The sequence below is a fragment of the Orcinus orca genome, chromosome 2 (assembly GCF_937001465.1).
Source record: "Orcinus orca chromosome 2, mOrcOrc1.1, whole genome shotgun sequence".
In the NCBI taxonomy this organism is placed as follows: domain Eukaryota; kingdom Metazoa; phylum Chordata; class Mammalia; order Artiodactyla; family Delphinidae; genus Orcinus; species Orcinus orca.
Window position 1 is genome coordinate 140305381 of NC_064560.1, and position 23290 is coordinate 140328670.

The 23290-nt window shown below is 35.0% G+C and overlaps 1 protein-coding gene, 1 non-coding gene and 1 pseudogene across 6 annotated transcripts in view; all 3 read left to right on the forward strand.

The window, feature by feature from the left end:
• MIPOL1 (mirror-image polydactyly 1) overlaps positions 1–23290 on the forward strand; it is a 305514-nt gene that overhangs the window by 152431 nt on the left and 129793 nt on the right. The gene's annotated exons all lie outside the window — the stretch shown is intronic.
• Positions 18551–21840, forward strand: LOC125963492 (eukaryotic translation initiation factor 2 subunit 3-like; annotated as a pseudogene).
• On the forward strand, positions 20809–20915 carry LOC117201416 (U6 spliceosomal RNA). The gene has a single exon (XR_004483434.1). It is a non-coding gene; the product is annotated as a U6 spliceosomal RNA (small nuclear RNA).

The following is a 23290-nucleotide window of genomic DNA, read 5'->3' on the forward strand; positions in this document are numbered from 1 at the left end:
AATGTTCCCCTGGGTTATGTGATTATTCCCTTAATTTTTCTTTCTGGAAAAAACCCCAAACTTTATTATGTTAGAGCAGTTTTAGCTTCACGGCAAAATCGAGCAAACTACAGAGCTCCCTCATATTCCATGCCCCATATATCCACATGCCTTTAGCATCCGGTGCAAGAGTTGTACATTTGTTACAATACATGAACCTACATCAGTGTAACCCAAAGTCCATAGTTTACATTAGGGTTCACTCTTAGTGTTGTATATTCTGTGGGTTTTGAGAAATATAAATGACAAGTATGTACCATTATAGTATCATACAGAAGAGTTTCACTCTAAAAATCCTTTGTGTTCCACCTATTTATATCCCTCCTTCCCCCCAACATGTACCAGCCATTGATCTTTTTACTGTGTCCATAGTTTTGTCTTTTCCAGAATGTCATGTAGTAGTTCTTTTCAGATTGGTTTCTTTCACTTAGTAATATGCATTTAAAGTTCATCCATATCTTCTGATGGCTTTATACTTCACTCTTTTTAGTATTGTCTGAATGTACCACAGTTTATTTATTCACCCCCCTAATGAAGGACCTCTTGGTTGCTTCCAAATTTTGGCAATTATGAGTAAAGCTGCTGTAAGCATCCACATGCAGGTTTTTCTGTGGACATAAGTTTTTCAACTCACTGGGGTAAATACCAAGAACTATGATTGCTGAATCGTATGGTAAGAGTATGTTTAGTTTGGTAAGGAACCACCAAACTGTCTTCCAAAATGGCTATGCCATTTTGCATTCCCACCAGTAATGAATGACAAGTTTCTGTTACTCCGTATTCTTGCCAGCATTTGGTGTTTTGTTTATTGCAGGGTTGTCTCTTCTAATTTCATCCGTTCTGTGATATCATCTATCATTTGTATCCTAACAGATGCTTTGTCTGCCCTTCCACTTGGATATCTTAATGACTCCTTAACCTCAATAAACTTAAAAACAAATCCCTAATTCGACTTCCTAAGCCCTCTCTTCAACCTAGGAGGAAGTCAGGACCTGAGCGAAACACTATTGACTGTATAACTTAACATTTATTCTTAGTTATAGTCTCCTTTGTTTGCCTTTACAGCTTTATAGAAGCTGGAAAAGTTAAACACTTTCTGAGCCTTTTTTTTTTGCCAATGAGACATAAGAGGAATTCTGCAGCAGGGGTGGGAGAAGAAGGAAGAGTGTCTCTGGATAGGTTTTTGTTTTCCTGACATGACAGGTGCAGCAGGCACTGTTTCTTCCCTTCTTATTACTTTGAACACTTACTTGCTGCCTGGAACAGCAGCAGCAATTTTATAGCTATGAAGCAAACGCCAAGAGAAGCAGAAGCTGGCCTTTAACATCATTGAGCCCTTTAGCCAGTGAGCCACTTTGAGAACTTCAAGCAACTATACCCCGACATTTTTCTGGTGACATAATGCCCTATAATTTAAATTATTCTTAGCAGTTTTCTATTTACTTCCAAATTGATCAGTTAACATCTATTAATTAATGGCACTACCATACTCCTAGACATGTAGGCTAATATCATTGACATAATCTTCATATCCTTTCAAACTTTCACCTACTACAAAGTGATAGAGCATCCAGTCCTGTCAATTCTGCGACAGTGATTTGTCTCCTTTGTATTATCCTACCTCTACCCTATGTCAAGTTCATGATCTAGATGGTAATAGTACCCTCCTAACTAACATTTTTGTCCTCAGTTTCTCACCTTTGTAATCAGTTGTCACACTTCCATTAGCTGTCATTCTAAAACACAGGTGACACTTTTCTACCCCAAAACCTTTACTAAGTCTAACATTTTCAGCAGTGTAAGAAAACAGATATCGTGACTTTCCTGATAAGAACAATAAAAAAGGAGGCTATTATTTTAAGAATATTTTACAACATTATTGAGAAGATAAGGAATCTGAAAAGGCCACTAAAATAAAGTGGAAATAGAAAAAAAAATAAAAACATGGGAAATAAGTGATTGCCTGAAGCCATCTTGCATCTTATATTTGTTGTCTCTTTTCCTGATGGGAATAAATGCTCCATGAGGTCAGGGATTTTTGTTTACTTCATATACCTCTGTATCTACTGATGGTATTATAAATACTTGACAGTCAATAAGTCACAAATATGACCAATCATAACAGATGCCAAATGTTAACAATTTGTATAGCTATACCTTTGTGTACCAGCTGAAACTAGCTATAGATGTATCTCCTGAAAATACCTATAGCAGCCATTGAATAAATATCTGTTGAGTGAATTAATACCACAGGTACAATTTAGTATCCTGCTTTCCCTGCTTAGCACTTCATAAGTATTATCCAGTACACTTATTCTATAAATATCACCTTAATATATTACATAATGGCAATCCACAAATGTATCATGATTTTCTTAAATCTTCCCTTAATGTTAAATATTTAGGTTGCTCGCAATTTTGCACTCTTATAAACACTGCTGTGAAATACTATTTTCCTGTAAATATTCAATCCCATTTAGCAAACAAAAATTTTATTATTTTTCAAATTTTTATTTTTGATAAAGCACATATTTTTGAAAATGAATGATTACATACGGGTTTTAATAAAAACATTGTAATCAGCATCCTCATCTTACCTCTCCTGGTTTCTGCTCCAGAAAAGAAATCACTTTCAACTCTTAGCAATTTATTCTGTATCTATACTATATTTCTAAATGAAAAGCTTATACTATTTCTTGATATTTCCTTTTTAGTTATTATTAATTGACTTTCTACTATGAAGATAAGGATTTACCTTTCTCATCTTTTTGTTAGATCAGTGTTTAGTATTTACAGTATTATTATAATATTCATAGATGACTATATCATGAAGTACCAGCGTATGTTAGTTTATTGTGCTTTGCTTAATTGTGCTTTGCAGATATTACATGTTTTTACAAATTGAAGATTATGGCAACCCTGTGTTGTCAGATGATGGTAGCATTTTTTAGCAATAAAATATTTTTAAATTAAAATATGTACATTTTTTAGACATAATGCTATTGCACACTTAATAGTATAAGCATAACTTTTATATGCACTGGGAAACCAAAAAATTCATGTGACTCGCTTTATTGCGATATTCATTTTATTGCAGTGGTCTGGAACCGAACCCACATTATCTCTGAGGTATGCTTATATTACTCAGCAATAAAAAGGAACAGTTTATTGATACATACAACAACTTGGATGGGTCTCAAGGGCATTATGCTAAATGAGAAAAGCCAATCTCTAACGGTTCTGTTCATATGATTCTACTTATATAACAGTCTCAAAGTAACAAAATCATTGTGATAGAGAACAGACCAGTGGTTTCTGGGAGTTAGGTTGTGGAGCAGGCTATGATTCTTAAAGGGTAACAGGGAGTTTCTTTGTAGTGATAACAGTTATAATTTTATAATATTAAAGCGTCATTGAATTATACCAGAAAGTAATGGAGGGAGGATTTAAAAACAGGTGAAATCCATATAAGGTTTATATCCGAGTTAATAGAATTGTTCCAATGTCAATTTCCTGGCTTTGATAATATACTATGGTACATATGTATCATTGGGAGAAGTTAGATGACGTCTACACAGGAACTCTTCTTACTCTGCAAGTTTTTGTGGGTCTTGAATTATTTCAAAATAATACATTGTTTAAAAATTTACATATTCATCATAGCCAGTGAAAACAGTGCTAAGATATATAAAGGAAATTTTAATAATATTCCCTCTCCCCTCTCATAGTTTCTAGACCTGCCAAATTAATCTTGACTAGGAATTATAACAGTTACTCTATTTTACCTGACTTTTACCTAATTTTAGTGAGAATGGATTCTAAATTACACCAATTAGTTTTGACACTTACCATGGGATTTTATATTTTCCTTCATAATTTAGAGTCTCAGTTGGATAGTTCCAGTATATGGATCATCTCTGAGTCTGGTTTTGTGATTGCGTTGTCTTTTGACATATTTGTTGTTTGTTTGTTTTGCTTTTGCTTTTCATGTGTCTCATAATTTTTTTTTTGAATGCTGGACCTTGTGAATAGAACAATACTTCTTCCATCAGGCCAGTAGTGTGAGTATTGAGTTGATTCACTCAGGAGTTGATATGGATTTGGGTTTTGTTATTGCTATGGTCACTGTTAGTGCATCCTAAGTTTCAAGTTGCTCTTGGAATGGGTTGCTGTTGCCTTATGCTCAGGATGGAAGCTCAGGTACTGGAGGACTTTTTTCAATGTTCATACTCCACCGTTTTGTTTTCAGTTGATACTATATACTTACACCTGGAGGGTATCTCACTGTACACTCTTGCCCTTCTCCCAGCATTAGAATGCTGATTTTTATCATCTGGTGTTGGAGGACTGAGGGTTTTCTGCTTCAATCTTATGCAGTCCCTTTGTGCTTGGACTTTGGGGTCAGGCTTCCTCAGGATTCCTTTCCATGGCAGACAAACTCTGACCTCTATCTGAGGCAGGTATTGTATGAGAGACTTTCATTCCCCTCTCTCAGTGTAGAAGCTATCTAATGGTATTGGTATAGGATCCTGTGCCCAGGTCTATTTCCTGCCACTCACCCACGGATAGAAAGAGTTCTTTCTTCTACCATTCCCAAGCAGGATTTTTTTTTTTTCTGTGCCCTGAGGGTTAATGCCCCTCTGTTAGCTGTAGATGGCTTTTGTTCTGTTCGAATAAGGAACTGGGACTGGAGTGGGGGTGGGGGGTGTGGTTTGCTCCTTTCTATAGCAGCAGCCAGTTCCCTCCCCCATATCCCCTGCAAGTGTCTATCACTGTAGGAAGGTATCTCTGGTTTTCTACCCTATGTTTGATATTTCTCATGAGCACCTGGTGGAGATCTGTGGGGAAAAATCTACCAGTAGGTGCAAACCCCCTTTTGTCAGGAATTTCTGAAGGTTCTGTGTGGTGACTGACCCTTTTTCTCATGTTCTGTTCTAGGTGAGCTAGTCTGTGTACCCCATTTGCCTTGATGCTTGTCCCTCCTTGAAATTAGGACTGGTTGTCTTCCTGAGCTTAGCTGTCTAATGAGCTCAAGAAAAGTTATGACGTTGTGCCTTATTCAGCTTTTCCTATTGTCAATGTGGAATGACAACTTGTTCCAGCTTTCTGAGACCTAGGCATAAACATTACATCTACTGTTGGATTTTGATACTGTTTCGTCATATTTAAGTAGTTTCTTTCAAGAATTTTTAAAAAGTTTTTATTAGTAGATGTAACACATTTTATTGAGTTCTTGATGTTGAACAATTCCTTGAATAAATTTTGGATTTGTTTTGTCATTGTTCTCCTGAGAATTTTAAAACTTATAATAGTCTGCCCTCATACAGTACTTACTGAGTACCAGGAACTGTTACTAATGCTTTACATATAGTGTTTAAGTAGTATTTAGACCTCAAAGTGACTCTTTGAGATAGTTGGTACAACTGTTTATAATTTTATAGGGTAAGAAACTGAGCAACATGTGTTTACTAACGTGACCAATGTTATGAGTAATAGTAACTGGTGGACCTCAGATCTGAACCAAGGCAACTGATCTCCAAAGTTCACAATCTCAAATATAAATGAAAATTACCTAGAGGGTTTTTTTTTTTACTGTATCAGGTTTTGTTTTGTTTTACCAAAGTATTTCTCTAATTATTAATAAGTTTGAATTTTTTTCATATGTTCAAGGGATTGTGTGTGTGAATATAAATAAATAGAAGTATTTGTTCATGTTTTTTCCCCATTTTTTCTGTTGGTTTTTGTTTGCTTTCTCTTGGTCTTTTGTCCATCAGTGGTTTTGTTTTTTGCATTTTACAGCTTTATTGATAAATGTTTCATGTACCATAAAATTCACTTATCTACTGTTTACAATTCAGTGTTTTTTGGTATATTCTCATATTTGTTCAGCCATCACCACAGTCTAATTTTAGAACATTTTCAACACTCACCTAAAACATCCTGTACACATTAGCTATCATTCCCCATTCCTGCTAACATCCTTCCCCTAGTCCCAAGCAACCGCTAAACTACTTTCTGTCTCTGTAGATTTGCCTTTCTGGATATTTTGTGTAAATGAAATCATAGAATATGTGATCCTTTGTGACAGGCTTTTTTCACTGAGCATAATATTTTCAAGGTTTATTCATGTTATAGCATGTATCAGCACCTCATTCCTTTTTGGTTGATACATAATATTCATTGTATAGATAGACTGTATTCTGTTTATCAGTTCATTAGCTGATGGACGTTTAGGTTGAACATTTAGATGTTTGATAAATTTTTAGTGAATTTTTAGATACTGTGTAAGGTAGGAGTCCAGATACTTTCTTTACATGTGGATATCCAGTTTTCTCTGCACCATTTGTTGAAAGACTGTTTTTCCCGCACAGAATTGTCTTGATACCATCTCAAAAGTCAGTTGGTCATAAATATGAGGGTTTAGCTCTGGACTGTCAGTTCTGTTCCATTGATCTAATATATCTATCTGTATGCTGGTACCACACTATTGATCACTGTAGCTTCGTAGTAGGCATGTCATCATGACCTGAGTCCTCCAGCTTTGTTCTGGCTTGTTTTGGCTGTATCCATTTTGATGTTAATGTTACTAGCTTAGTGAATGACCAAAATTTCTGCCTTCAGCTGTGGTCTTGACAAGTTTAAAATTGCGTTAGAATGGGGACTCTCTGGCCGTCCAGTGGTTAAGACTCTGCGCTTCCAATGCAGGGGGTGCGGGTTCAGTCCCTCGTTGGGGAACTAAGATCCCACATGCCGAGGGGAGTGGCCAAAAAAAAAAAGTTTAAAAAAATTGCATTAGAATGATCTTGCCTTAAGTATTAAATAGAATCCATTTTTAAAACCATGTATTCTTGGTGCCTTTTTATAACAGAGAATATTTAATTGCCTTTTCAATTGTTTCAATATATTTATCTAGTTTTTCTGTTTCTTAAGTCAGTTTTGTTGGTCTGTATGTTTTGCTAGGAAACACCCTATTCCCTTTAACTTACCAGATTTGGTATGATAGAACTATAGATAATTTTCTTAATTTTTGAATCTCTTCTATTTCTCTGTATTCACTGTCTCGTCTGTATTGTGGCATATATTTGCTTTCTCTTTCTCTTCTTCTCTCTCTCTTTTTTCTTATAAAGTCTTTCCTGGGCTTTATGCATTTTATTTTCTTTTAATTAGTTCTTGGTTTTATTTATCCTTTCAACTTGTTAAATTTTCCATTTCTGTTTACCGTTTCAATCTTTTTATTCTCTTTTTTGTTCTAATTTTTACAAGTTAATTAGCTTACCTAAGTCTTTTTTTTAAGTAAAATTATAAGGCTACACATTTTACTCTTGACTATAATTCCAACTGTGCCTTATAGTTTTGGGAGGGATCAAATGTTCACTTTTTTTCACAAGTTCTGTTTTGATTTTTTTGGTTGATCCAGGGTAATTTAGACAATATAATTTAAATTCCTATATTTTAAAACATATTAATGTTTTATTTCTCACCATATAAATAGTCCACTTTGAAAGGTATCATCAACTAAATAAATAGTCTCTGTTCACAGAGCATGAGGTTCAATATATATTCAGTTGAACTCAATTTAAGCTTCCACTATAGTTGCATTTTTATAATTTTCTCATATTGCTAGGAATTTCTTGCTTTATACATTTGTCTGCTCTATTCTTTGTTATATAGTGTTTATGACTACTATATCTTCTTAGGCTATACATGTACATTCCGTCATTATATAATATTCCTCTTCAGACTGCTTGCAGCTTCATACCTTTAAGTCTTCTATTTCTGATATATGTATTAGCACTACTCTCTTGGTTCATTCAGACTGCTATAACAAAATATCACAGACTAAGTACCTTATAAGTAGCAGAAATTTATTTCTTACAATTTTGGAGGCTGGGAAGTCCAACATCAAGGCAGCAGTATGATAATGATCTGGTTAGGGCCCTCTCCCTTTTTAATAGCCGGCACCTTCTCGCTGTGTCCTCATGCGGTAGAAGGGGCAAGGGATCACTGTGGGGTGTCTTTTAAAAGAACATCAGTACCATGAAGCCTCCATGCTCATGACCTAAGCACCTCCCAAACCAAAGCTCGTACTTCCTAATACCATCATCTTTGGGGGTTAGGATTTCAACATAGAAATTTTGGAGTGATGAAAAAATTCAGACGATAGCAACTGCTTTTTCTTTCTTTTTTTTTTCTCTGTTTTGTTTTGTTTTTACACTTACCTAGTATAATGGTGCTGTTCAGCAGTAATTTTGCTACTCAGAGTTTATTCATCCTTCACCCGATTTTTATAACCCTTGTTCTCCTGTAAGAAACAGACTTTCCCTCATTCTCAGATGTGGTTTTGTTGGAGGTGATATACCTCTGTGGCCTCAGGTCTGACAAATCAGAATGTCAGATTCCCTTGGCCACAGCAGTGGCTCCAGAAACAGGCACCTGTACCACTTGAAGCCAATGATTCCAGGCCTTTTTTCTCTATATTGTTATGGATTTAATTTAAACAAAAATGGAGTAACTTACCAAATATGTCATAAAGATCTTTCTCTATATATAAATACAAATCTGCATCATCCATTTGTTGGCTCTGTAGATCCCTGTGCTTGATACATAGCATGTAATTTTCTGTCTTCTATTTAGAATATTTTGATTCCAACTGTTCAATATCATAAGCAAAACTTTGAAAAATAGTCTTGCATGTACATCTTTGTCTTAGAGCATAAGTGACCATACAGTGGGAAGTACAGTGGCAGGAAATTACTTGAGAAGGGAGAGGATGATACCAGATCTTATGCAGGTTGCAGTTCAAATCACTGAAGTGTATGAGAGTTTTCAGAGGTCAGATTTACAAGAAAAGAAATAAATGAAACAATAGTAAATTCCAACATTTCTCTGTTCGTGCACAAAAATAAGTGGTTCACAAAGGAGACTAAGAAGGAATAGTCAGAACAATAAAAGGATTACAAAGAGATTGTGTTATCGTAGATTCAGAATAGAATAAAGTTCTGTGACAGGGGTAGTTCACAGTGTCAAATGCTACAGAGAAGTCAAATAAAATCACAAGTGTCCATTTGATCTGACAGTTAGGAAGGCAGTGGTAGCTTTGTAGTTGCAGTTTCAGTTCAGTGGTTCCGGTGGTAACCTTGAATCTAGTAAATTGTATAGGTAATGAAAAGTTTAAAAGTGGAAGAGAGGTAGATTATTTTTTAGGAGCTTTTCTGTGAAGTAAAAGTGTAAGGGTTAGGGGCTTCCCTGGTGGCGCAGTGGTTGAGAGTCCGCCTGCCAATGCAGGGGCCGCGGGTTCGTGCCCTGGTCCGGGAAGATCCCACATGCCGCGGAACGTCTGGACCCATGAGCCATGGCCGCTGAGCCTGCGCATCCGGAGGCTGTGCTCCACAACGGGAGAGGCCACAACAGTGAGAGGCCCGCGCACCGCAAAAAAAAAAAAAAAAAAAGTGTAAGGGTTAGAGTGTAATGTGAATGTGACCTGGAGGAAGATTTTAAGATGGAGAGAATAATAGCTAACATATGCTTAACCATTCTCCTTTTATAAGAAATCTGATGCGTGCCTCTCTAGCCCAAAGGTATCTAGTTATGACCTGTTTAGCCTGGTTCAAAAAGATTGATAGATCTGATGATAATTTAATAATTTGGAATTGGGAAACTGAGAGAGAACAGGACAGTGAGCTTTGAATGCTGAACCAAACGATCCCAAGGTAGGCTTAGGGCCAGGTAGACTGCTGTAGGCCATGAGTACTCTGAAGTTATGAATCAGCCAATTGGAAAAGTTGGGGCCAATATATTAAAAAACACAAAATTCTGAACCAGGGAGATGGAGAGAAATTCTATCCTGGTTCCTAATAGCATTCTGTTCCCGTGCCAGGCTTTGTTTTCCACGTGATAAAGTTTTTCTTTCTTTATAAAAAGCAAGACTCTCAGCTAGACCAGGTTTACAGTCTTTGCATACCAAATGGGGAATTGCTGTGACAGCATTCATTATAGGCTCTCTGAAATGAACAATTACATTAAAGGGTGGCTCTGTGGATTACTGCACCAGGTATAGCCAAATCATTGAAGCCTGTGTAAGTTCATCAGGTACACCAAGATACAATAAAACTGATGAGGTTCAGATGAAACAACTGTGAACTATTACCCCTTACATAAAAGGAATACTGAATTACATGTGGGAAACTTCTATGGAGATTATCAGTGGCAAACCCCAAACGTAATACTTGTGAATACTTGCATTTAATTGCTCCTAACATTGGTTACTAATATTTTTTTAATTTTGACTTTCATAGTACTATTTTAGGAATTTAGATATTATTTTGATAAATAATGATAGAAATATAAAATTACATTTCATGCTTCCCTCCTGTTTTATGCATTTTGTAATAATGCTAAAAAATTAATCAACAGGAAGATCCCACATGCCGCGGAGTGGCTGGGCCCGTGAGCCATGGCCGCTGAGCCTGCGCGTCCGGAGCCTGTGCTCTGCAACGGGAGAGGCCACAACAGTGAGAGGCCTGCATACTGCAAAAAAAATAAATAAATAAATAAATTAAAAATTAATCAAAATGACTACTTGAATGAAGACATACACCTTCAATAGGAGACAGTTTTAGGCACACCAGGCAGATTCACCATTATGTGAGCTGACTTTAGATAGATCCTGGAATTTTTCTCCAGTCTTTGTATCATTTGGTCTTTGGACCTAGTATTTCCTCTGACTGAAATGCTCTGCATCATCTATTGCCTTACTTCCTTTGTCCAGATAATATCTACTCATCCTGCCTTCAGTTTGGCCAGAGTCCTCTCTTGTCTCTGGCCAAACTGGAGAGGGATTTGTGTTAGAATGAAATTGTTTTAATAACAAAATAAGTACTGATCTGAAAAGAAATGTAATATGTGAGAACTCTCAGTGCTCCCAGGACTTCTTCCCAAGTCTTTCCTAGGTCTGCCCACATCAGCAGTCCTACCTTCCCCTTGTCTTACGCTCTCACCTCATTATCTCCTCTCTTTTTTTCCTGACCTATTGGTCTTTGGTATTATGGTGGCCAAGAAGGTATAAAAGAGCAGAGTCCATGATACATTGTTGGAAATAGTACCCTGGGAACCTTTAAAGACAATAAAGGTCCACTCGATTGGTTGTTAGGTAATGAGTATAGGTTAATGGTTCTTAACAGAGGCATGTATCAGAATCATGAAAAGAATGTTTACAAAATAATAAATCTGGGCCTGACCCAAAGCATAGTGAATTGGAATATATTGCACTGAATTTGGAACCTTACTGGTGTAGACTTGGTGTTTAGACATAAAATAGGGGCAAAATATTTCCCCAACCTTCTTTAGGCCTATGGAATTTTTGTTTCTGAAAATAATAACATTTGTTTTCTACCAATTGTGCTTTTTAATTTTAGTTCTGTTTAATTTTCTAATTGATTTCTGGATTGGTCTGATATCAGTATTTTTGTGGTATCATCAGTTTTATGTCTTTTATAAAGTTCTTTTTTGGTATTTTAGGGATAAGCTAGATGAGGCTACACAGAGATTGCTGGCCAAATGAAAATTTTCTCTTTCATTTTTAGCATTTCCAGCAACCACATTCTATACAAGGTTGTACCTCATAGTGATTTGGAATAAATGACATATTAAAATCTCTTGTGAACTCCAGTGTAGTAATACTGTGAAAAGTGTAGTGCAAAATCCAGATGGTTATTTAAAATACTATGAAATTTAATTTGATGGATTTTTTAATATTACATGTTCTTTCTAAAGTAAAATATATATTTTTTTAAAACTTTAGATTATCAAATACAATTAATTTACTTTGACTACTAAGTAAAAATATTTCTGATTTCAGACATGATGATAGAAAGCAGTCAAGTCCTTCATTAGAGATTACATAAAATTCTCAATAAAAGTAACTATATTTAACAGTATAGTTTTCTGTACCAAGCAAATCCTTATTGTAGTAGCATTTTTGACTTGAGTGGTTTTTAGACACATAGTTTTTAGTAATACATCTACAGAACTTTGGCATATTTAATTTATTTAGAAAACTAACATTTGACATAAATTGTCATAGCTATAGTATGTCTTCTCTATCAAAATGACTTCATTCTGTTGTTCAGTGTTGGTTAGTTTTTCTGTTATGTTGATGCATTAAAGCAGATATTAAATTTTATCATTAATTCAGTGCCTGGTCTCTCATCAAATCCCCTTAATTACAAATTGACTCCAAGGATTAGACAGCATGGATTTTAATTTTAACTGAAACAAAAAAGGCATCTTGAAAAATCACTCTTGCCTAGTGACTCGTAGACACATTTTAAAAGATCCTATAATTTATTGCTTAGTATTTAAAGTTCAATACAATACAAAATATACCACCAACATTTTTATTATCTTATATTCATATTAAATATGTGTTTTAAAATATATTTCATAGTCTTGAAAAAACTCGAGTATTTTTAGATAAATAGCAGCCTCAGGAGTTCTGATAACTTGTAACCCTTTCTTTAGAAAACGTTAACTTTGAATCTTGCACAACCATAATTGTATCTGAATGACATTTATATTTTCTTGTATTTCTGCTTCCTTAATAATTTCACAGAATCATACAGTGTGATTTTATATACCCCATAGAAGTCTTCCCAGTATATTCCAATATTCTATTTCCAGTACTGTATTATTTGCAGTTTATGACTATTTCATTAAATCTTCACTTCCTTTTGATACTTGCTATATTAAGTCCAGAATCATTTTTGTGCATTTTACTCTGAAGATATATGAACTTTTCTGTCCTTTCTAAAAGTGCCAGTTTTTAAAATTAAATTTTTGTACATAATTATTCATTTTAAATAGAATGACTATTCATTTTTACTAGAATAAGAGGATGATGAAATTAAGTCATGATCACTGATCAAAAAGTACATATGTCCCCTGTATTTTTGTTGCATTATATGGTGATCAGGTTTTAACTCTGAGTTGCCTCTTAAAAAATTCACTTATTCTTCTGAAAAGTTTCTGGAATCTAACTTGTGTTAGTAGTCACTTACGTTGACTTTTATCTAGATCCATAAGTTTTCAAGTAATCACTTTACTTTAGAAAGACCAAGAAATAATTACTAATAAACTCTAAATATTCTAAGGTAAATCATGTGTTTTTTTAATAAATTCTGTTGTCAATTACCTTTACCTTTTGAGAGGTTGTAAAATATAAGTAATAATGTTCTTTCCAGTTAAGTGGATATTGTATATCTTACATTTTTGTAAATTGATTTTTAAATAGTATTCCATTGTGGGCTTCTGTGCTGTTGCAGTTAAACTGGGTTTTTATATGCTGAAAGGTAGCATCCAAATGAGCTCAGCTCATCATGGAAAAAATAAATTGCCTAGAAACAGATTGTTTACGTAATATTAGATGATAATATAAACCAACAAAAGCAGGAAATTAACTTCTAAGGCTGACACACTGCCCTTTCCTTGCTCCTTTGTGCTTGTAGGTATCATGTATGTGTTGTGATACCAAAGTACAGTGGACTTAGTTCAGAACTGTCAAACATAATTCTAAATTTCTTTACTTTGTTGGTTTATGTCACAACTTCATATTATTATTTTGTCCCTTAATGCTGTATAATGTCCTTCACATGTGAGATGAAGCAATACATGCGTGAATTGGAACAAGATGGAAAAGTTTATTTGCTTTTCTCTCATTTACAGTTGATTGCCTCTGATTAGCCAATATCGTGCAGCTCTGATGTAGTTCTTTAAATTTTGAAAAAAGGTAGTACAAGAAAAAATTATAACATATCTGAGGAAATTTTTGAAAAGTGTATGTACTAATTAAAAACGTTATTCACTCTTAATTTTTATTCCTGTTGATTACTTTTTATTTTATCATTTTCTTGTCTTCTTGAAAGGCAAGTATCTCTCTTTACAAAATAACTTCGGGCAATGAGAAACTACTAGTGTTTTATTATGAATACTCAAATACACAAGTATGATTTCACAGAGCAGTTATAATATGAATTGCAGAAAGGAATTATGTGTGGAATTCTGAGGGTACGGCTAAACCTCTCAAAATATTCCCCAAGATTTACTTGGACTGACAGAAACTTGGCCATTCTTTTAACAGCACCTGTTTCTTGATGATTACAGTAAAATGTACATAATTCATTCACTTGGTTTTTATATTCAGTAGTTATGTAATAGCTCATCAACTGTTAATTAGTGTTATCTTTGCTTTGGGGGGCTCTTTTATAGTATTATGTGGGGACTTTTTATACTAATGATATTTCAGTATTAGAAAATTGGTTTGTTTTATGAATATGAGTTCCATAGCAGTAGCAGTTTGGAAATTATTTTGCTTTCTATTTTTCTCAGTTTGGAGTTCCTCTGTAGCAGTTTGGAAGTTATTTTGCTTTCTATTTTTCTCTGTAAACAATTTCTACCCCTGTTTAGGTATTCATTAGCACAGTTTTCTAAAGGAGAATTACATATTTTCAAGCTTTGAATTTTTCTTAATCTAAATCTTTCCTTGCATTGTAACCAAAGGTACTTGACTGCTTTTTCTAAAAAGGATTCTTATTTATTTCTGATTTGTAATGTTAAACCTTATAGAAGATCAGATACTTTCTGTAAAAATTATACAACAGAACAAGCTATCTAAGTGTGGTCAAACAAAAGATTTTGCTCTCAGAAACTAAAGTACTATAAAATATGGTGGTAGAGGGGGGTGTAAAGTTGGGGGTGGTAGTAATTCTTTACGAAATTCTGCTTTTGTTTTATGCAAGTAGTGTTTAATTGGCTAGATTTAAAAGTAGTGAAAAAATGATCTATTTGCTAGAGGTTTGCAAAACAATACTTTAAGCTCTTACTTGTTTTGAGGTGTTGAAAGGTGAAACATTTGACATTTTCTTTTCGGGCATTGCTTTAAAAAACAGAGGGCGGGAAAGAGGCGTTGCCACATCAGAGTTAAGGGTGTTTGTGGTTGTCCGTGACAGCAGCTCTAGTTTTAAAACACCTGTGTTTACTTTCCAGCTTTTCAGAGTCTGCCTGAAAGTGGCCTAAGAATGGCACAGGCCTTCATGATGGCTGGGGTTTTTTATAATACAGAGAAAGAACTAAACTTTATACTTCAGTTTTCTGTTGCAATCATTTAATTAGTTTATACATTTTATCTCTTCCTATACTTACATGTGTACATAAGATAATGCATTATTTACATAATCTATAGATTATAATATATAATTACTTTTATAGATATGTTTTGCTTTTTGTTCACTGATTGGAAAAAGGCTGGTGAGAAACTTCAGTATATTGTACAGATGTATTTTCATTCACAATATAAAGAAGTTACTGAAAAAAATGAAAATTCAATACCTTTTCAGAGAGAAATGAATGTGGTCTAACATGTATTACATTATTTTGTTAATTTATTATCTTTAGTGGTTTGGATATAGGTTGATGTTTCAACTTGCCTGTCATTGCTTCGCTTGTCATTGTTTCCAATTTAGGGACATGTACTTTTTAAATAATTATTTTGTACATTTTTTATTATTTTATAATATTCAAATGATACTTACATATTATATAAACTTTATTATTCTCAAAATTGAGGTATTCTTACCTATGACAGTTTAGTTTAACAAAGTTTAGTTTTTATTGATTTATTTGTTTCAGTATTTTTTTGTTTTCAGACCTCTTAATTATAGACTGAAGCCAGATGTCATATACTCAGTGATGCTTTCCTGTAATATTCAAATTCTTGATTATATAACAAGACATTTCCATGATAGTACAGTTAATGTCAAGCCTCCTTGGTGTATAAAAGAAATAATTCTATCTTTTGGTAAGAGATAGGTGCTCTTTATTTCTCCATATAACTAGTTTTTAACATTTTATGTATTTAAACCCTTTTGAGAAGCAAATGCCGGTTTTGAAGCTTTTCCCTTAAAAAACACACATGCACAGAAATTTGTTTATAGTTTCAAGGAGTTTATTACCCTCCCAACCCCATCCATGTGCCCCAGGATAAGAACCCTATTCTAGGTCTTATTTTCTTTAGATAGTTGTTAATTCTTTAGATAGTTGTATAGACAGTTGTTAACCTAGTATATCGGAGAATCACCAAGTCAAATAAAGTATTAAGTGCTTAGTACAAATCACCATATTAGGAATTGAAAAACATAAAGCAGACATTGATTTTACCAGCTTTAAATATAAATAGTATTTTAACAATATACTTCAAATCCTATGATGGCTACACATTGTCAGTGTCCTAATCTCAGCACGTCAGGGAATTTGAAATAAAAATTATAATTACCTCATTTTTCTAGACAGAAGCAATTGACAATATACCTATTATATTATTAAAAGATAAAGGCAATTAATATTATTACATAAAAGCTGCAAAAAAGATGATATTCTACTTCAAAAATGGAATCATTTTGGTGTAGGCATCCATCTAGGTGGATAACGCTCAGCTACAGACAGTATCCTAAAGGAATTATGTGTAATAATAATGTGTATCACCTGGAAGATAATGAAAACTTGAGGAAAATAACTGATAATTAAGTTGTTAAAATATGAAAGAATTCAGAAGAAGACAATTTTAAATGTTTGAAACAGAGGAAAAGCAGCAGAATTAAGTGGCATAAGTTAGGTAACAACTAAAATATTTTAACAAGGATTTATAATAATTATTGTATATGATTTTACTTGAATCAGAAAAACTATTTTGGTCAAATGAAACTGCTGAGATAAAGAATAATTTTATTTAAAATCTTCCATTTTTTTCTTTTCTGTGACTACTAATGAGGAAGTAAAAGGGAGAAAAGATTCTCTTAGTGCGGTGAGTACATTTGTTCCCAAAAACTGTCAGATTGCTTAACTTAACTCTTGAAACTTGATACAGAATTTCCATTGGGTGTATCAATTTTGTCCTGGTGGCAGCTCTTGTTAGATAGTAGTATATATCTCTGACGTAAGTTTCAGTGTAATTCATGTGTAGTCGCTTTTTGTGTTCTATAAGATTTATAATTCTTTAATAAAAATTTAATGTGTGTATCTGTCTCAAGCACACTTTCAACTTCCTTAGTTGTAAGACCGTAATTCTCTATACATACGCAGCATTTTCCTGAGTCTTGAGCTATCAGTCCTATGTTTGGAATGTATTTATTATAAAGCATTGGGTGTTTTAAAATTCACATTTCTCTAAAACTAATATTTTCCCATATAACTTTAAGGGGAAATGGGAAAACGTTAAGATCCAAAAAATATTCTAAAAATTAAATGAGACAAGATAAGATAATTGAAACAAGAGAGAAAGCCAAAAATATGGCTTGTAACTATGCAAATGTATGATAATGTAACTTGGAGAATTACATATTATTTCATGTCCAATTTTGAGTAAGTGTGAACAGAAAAAATACTAAATCAGTGATCAGGAAAATCTTTAAGTAACAACTCTGAAACAATGTAACACCTTAAGAAACTTTGTTGGACACTCAGGATTAAAAATAAAACGCGTTAATCAGCATTATTGGAGAACCATTTTTTTATTTAAAAGAAAGCTGAGTCATTAAGCACCTTAAGTCCTTTAATTCAACCACTACTGACTATCTTTCAAAAATATATTAATATATTTGCTTACCATGGTAAACCTAATATAATTGTATCAGATACGGCTTGCTTGTTTCAAGGATCAGAAAATCACTCCCAAAATTTCTTTAAAAAAAAAAAAAAGCTTATTTTTCAAATAACTGAAAGATCAAGGATAAGGCTAACTTCCAGAGATTACTTTTTGTTCAGTTGTTAACTGTAATTTTAGTCAACTTTATTGAGGTATCATTTAAATACAATAAATTGCATCCATCGTAGGGGTATACAGTTCAGTGAATTTTTTTTTAATATGGCCATTTCTTTTTTTTAATTAATTAATTTATTTATTTTTGGCTGTGTTGGGTCTTCGTTTCTGTGCGAGGGCTTTCTCTAGTTACGGCGAGCGGGGGCCACTGTTCATCGCGGTACGCACGCCTCTCACTGTCGCGGCCTCTCTTGTTGCGGAGCACAGGCTCCAGACGCGCAGGCTCAGTAATTGTGGCTCATGGGCCCAGTTGCTCCACGGCATGCGGGATCTTCCCAGACCAGGGCTCGAACCCGTGTCCCCTGCATTGGCTGGCAGATTCTCAACCACTGAGCCACCAGGGAAGCCCCCAGTTAAGTGAATTTTGACAGATATGTGTCCATCATAATAAAGATACAGAGCATTTCAGTCATCCCAACCAAAAGATTGTTCTGCTTTCCAATCTATCCATCCCTCCACCCCTGGCCCCGGTAATCCCTGATCTGCTTTTTGTCACTATAATTTCATTTGCATTTTCTAGAAGGTTATATTAATAGAATCGTATAATATGTACTCTTTTGTATCTGGCTTCTTTCAGCATGATGATTTTGAAATTCGTCCATGTTGCATGTATCAGTAGTTCATTCCTTTTTTCAGCTTCAGGAAAGTCTTGCTCTCTGAAGTTTTATTCCATCTCTGGATTTTGTTTGTTTTCCTCTGTATACTAACTTAATTTTCAGGTTATATGGAGCTAGAAACTTCAGCCTTTATGCTTCCCAGTTGAAGTCTAAAAGGGAAAAGCAAATTATCAAAAATAGAAATCCTGGAATTGGGGCTAGCTAACTTGGCTTGGACTAATAGGGATCATGTGCTTATTTACTTATCTCTGAAATGATTGTTGTGGCCAAAGGAATGAAATATACTGACTGCCTTAGGACAATCCAGGTCTATCCCTGAAGCTAGATTGTGAGTGGGGAAGGAGGGTGTGATGGTTAATTTTATGTGTCAGTTTGCCCAGGTATTTAGCTAAGCATTATTTCTGGATATGTCTCCAGATAAGATTAACATATGAATTGTTGAACTCAGTAAAGCAGATTGCCCTCCCCAATGTGGGCGCGCATGATCCAATCCATTGAGGGCCTGAATAGAACAAAAGGCAGAAGAAGGGAGAATTTGTTCCTTCTCTGCCTATTTGAGCTGGGACATCAGTCTTCTCCTACACTTGGACTAGGATTTGCATTATCAGCTACCATAGTTCTTAGGCCTTCAGACTCAGGCTGGGACTTACAACATTGACTCCCCTGTTCCTCAGGCCTTCAGACTCGGACTGAACTACACCGTAAGTTTTCCTGGATGTCCAACTTGCAGATGGCAGATCATGGGACTTCTTAGAACCCTATTGGTTCAGTTTTTCTGGAGAATCCTGACTAATACAGATGGGTTTCCAAAAGAAATTTGAAATATTATTTTGCCAGAAGAACTAAGAAAGAATGAAGCACAATAAAACAAACCAAAGACAGATTTCTACTTTAATAACATGACTAAAAATTTATGCAGGCATGTAGTAAAACTGCATTCAGTTTCTATTCCTTACCTTTTCAACTCTTAAAGAAAAGAAGATAAGCACAAATTTAACATATGCATATGTGTATATACATTCATATATTTATGCATACTCATACATACATATTGTGACTAATCACATGGTCTACATGGAATAGATCCTTGTTTTTTAAGTTGGATTCCTTGACAGTCTGGAAATCTAGGTCTTTATTCTGTTTTTCATCAATTTTTATGGTATATATTCCATGTTGTGTCTTCTGGCCCTTGATTTTTTATTCTTGAGAATCATTTATTCACAAAAATTCAGTGTGTTTTGAAATAAAAGGCTTTAGCTTCTGCTTCTGGGTGGGATCAAGTGGTTTACAACATTCCAGCACTCCTTTCAAGAACAACTGAGAAAAATAATTTATTTAAAGGGATCAGAGAGCTGTTGGGGGCAATGAGAACAAAATTGCCCCAGACAGTGGTAGCAAAAAATCTGAAAGGAGAACTGATTTCTTTAGTCACTTTTACCCTGTAGGCATTCACTGATTATCTGTACGTAGAAATCTGAAAATTCCAGCCTTATACTCATGGAGGGTCACTGCTAGGACACAGAAAAACCAGCAGTTTTTTGGTGGTGATGTTGAGGGAAGGGGAATTCAAGTGCCTTGACTACATTTAGTAGTGCCTTCAGGACATCTGAGGCTGTACAGGTTAGGAGATTAAAAACATAAACAGAAGGTCTCTGAGAATCAGGATGGACTTCACTGCTGTTTTACGAGAACCAAAGGCTACAGACTGGCATTTACAACTGTACCATTCTTGTTTGAATTAATGTGATCACCTCCTACTCCATCTGCCTGGCATAAGTAAGGCTGAACCTCCAGAATAAATAATGTCTGAAATCACTACCATTATTTTACAAGTAATTACAGGCATTCAGTTGAAAATTACTAGGCACAAAAAAAGATAAGACTACGTGACCAAAACCAAGAGAAATGCACATTATATAAAACACCTCAAAGTTGATCCAGATATTAGATGGAGTTAGATGGACAAGGACTTAATAATAGCAATGCAATCCCTATCAAATTACCAATGGCATTTTTCACAGAATTAGAACAAAACATTTTACAATATGTATGGAAACACTAAAGCCCACAAATAGCCAAAGCAATCTTGAGAAAGAAAAATGGAACTGGAGGAATCCGACTCCCTGACTTCAGACTATACTACAAAGCTACAGTCATCAAAACAGTATGGTACTGGCACAAAAACAGAAATATAGATCAATGGAACAGATAGAAAGTCCGGTGATAAACCCATGTCCCTATGGTCACCTAATCTATGACAAAGGAGGCAAAAATATACAATGGAGAATGCTCGCTTTGGCAGCACATATACTAAAATTGGAACGATACAGAGAAGATTAGCATGGACCCTGCGCAAGGATGACACACAAATTCATGAAATGTTCCATATTTTTTTGCGTTGTCCCACATATTTTGATTACTCACTTACATGTTTCAGGTGGGCCAGGAGATAGCAGTCAGACCTGGTATTGTTTCCAAAGATAGCAAAGGAAAACTCATGTGTAAACCAATCTTTTCCAAAATTGTATCACTTTTTGTGGAACACAGTGATCTTCAGTATGCTGCTCCAGGGGGTCTTATTGGAGCTGGAACAAAAATTGACCCCACTTTGTGCCGGGCTGACAGAATGGTGGGGCAGGTGCTTGGTGCAGTTGGAGCTTTACCTGAGATCTTCTCAGAATTGGAAATTTCCTATTTCCTACTTAGATGACTTCTTGGTGTATGCACAGAAGGAGACAAAAAAGCAGCAAAGGTGCAAAAGCTGTCTAAGAATGAAGTGCTTATGTTGAACATAGGGTCCCTTTCAACAAGAGGAAGAATTAGTGCAATCAAGGCTGATTTGGGTAAAATAGTTCTCACTAATGCTGTGTGCACAGAAGTAGGAGAAAAAATAGCCTTTAGCTGAAGAGCTGAGAAACACTGGCATTTAATTGTTGGGGTCAGATAAGAAGAGAAGTAACATCAAGCCAACAGTAGATGATGACTGAAGATTATCAGTTAAATAATACATTTGGATGAAGTTAGAATTTCTCTTAACAACCTAGAGGTATAATTTCAGAGCAGTACTGGGGATACAGTTCATTACATTAGTAGAAATGTAAGGTTGTTTTCATTTTCTTCTGATGAAAATTACCCTCTACTACTAAAGTAAATAATAGGGTCTATAATAAATGTCAGAATTGGCAAATTGATGGATTTAATCCACATTTTAGCAGTAATTGATCATTAACAGTGTTACATTTGTGCATCAATGCATGTTTGAAATGAAACTGCTGTTACAACCAGCCTTTGCTATAGCATACATACCACTGATCCTGTTTGAAAAAAAGTTTTTCTCTTTTTTTTTTTTTGTTTTTTGTTTTGTTTTGTTTTGTTTGTTTTTATTGCGGTACGCGGGCCTCTCACCGTTGTGGCCTCTCCCGTTGCGGAGCTACAGGCTCCGGACGCGCAGGCTCAGCGGCCATGGCTCACGGGCCCAGCCGCTCCACGGCATGGGGGATCTTCCCAGACCGGGGCACGAACCCGCATCCCCTGCATCGGCAGGTGGACTCTCAACCACTGCGCCACCAGGGAAGCCCAAGTTTTTCTCTTATTAAAAAAAAAAAAAAAAAAAAAAATATATATCTATATATATATACACACACACACACACACACACACACACAATGGAGAAAAGACAGTCTCTTCAACAACTGGTGCTGGGAAAACTGGACAGCTACATGTAAAAGAATGAAATTAGAACATTTTCTAACACCATACACAAAAATAAACTCAAAATGGATTAAAGACCTAAGTGTAAGGCCGGATACTATAAAACTCTTAGAGGAAAACATAGAACGCTCTTTGACATAAATCACAGCAAAATCTTTTTCAGTCTGCCTCCCAGAGTAAAGGAAATAAAAACAAAAATAAACAAATGGAACCTAAGTAAACGTAAAACCTTTTGCACAGCAAAAGAAGCCATAAACAAAATGAAAAGAAAACCCTCAGAATGGGAGAAAATATTTGCAGATGAAGCAACTGACAAGGGATTAATCTCCAAAATGTACAAACAGCTCATGCAGCTCAGTATCAAAAAACAATCCAATCCAAAAAATGGGCAGAAGATCTAAATAGACAGTTCTCCAAAGAAGACATACAGATGGCTAAAAAGCACATGAAAAGATGCTCAACATCACTAATTATTAGAGAAATGTAAATGAAAACTACAATTAGGTATCACTTCACACCAGTCAGAATGGTCATCATCAAAAAAACCTACAAACAATAACTGCTGGAGAGGGTGTGGAGAAAAGGAACCCTTCTGCACTATTGGAGGGAATGTAAATTGGTGCAGCCACTATGGAGAACAGTATGGAGTTTCCTTAAAAAACTAAAAATAGAGCTACCATATGATCCAGCAATCCTACTCCTGGGCATATATCTGGAGAAAACCATAATTTGAAAAGATACATGCACCCCAATGTTCATTGCAGCACTAGTTACAGTAGCCAGGACATGGGAGCATCCTAAATGTCCATCAACAGAAGAATGGATAAAGAAGATGTGGTACATATATACAATGGAATATTATTCAACCATAAAAAAGAATGAAATAATGGCATGTGCAGCAACATGGATGGACCTTAGAGATTGTCATACTGAGTGAAGTTAAGTCAGACAGAGAAAGACAAATGTCATATGATATTGCTTATATGTGGAATCTAAAAAAGGTATAAATGAACTTATCTACAAAACAGAAGTAGAGTTACAGGTGTAGAAAACAAAC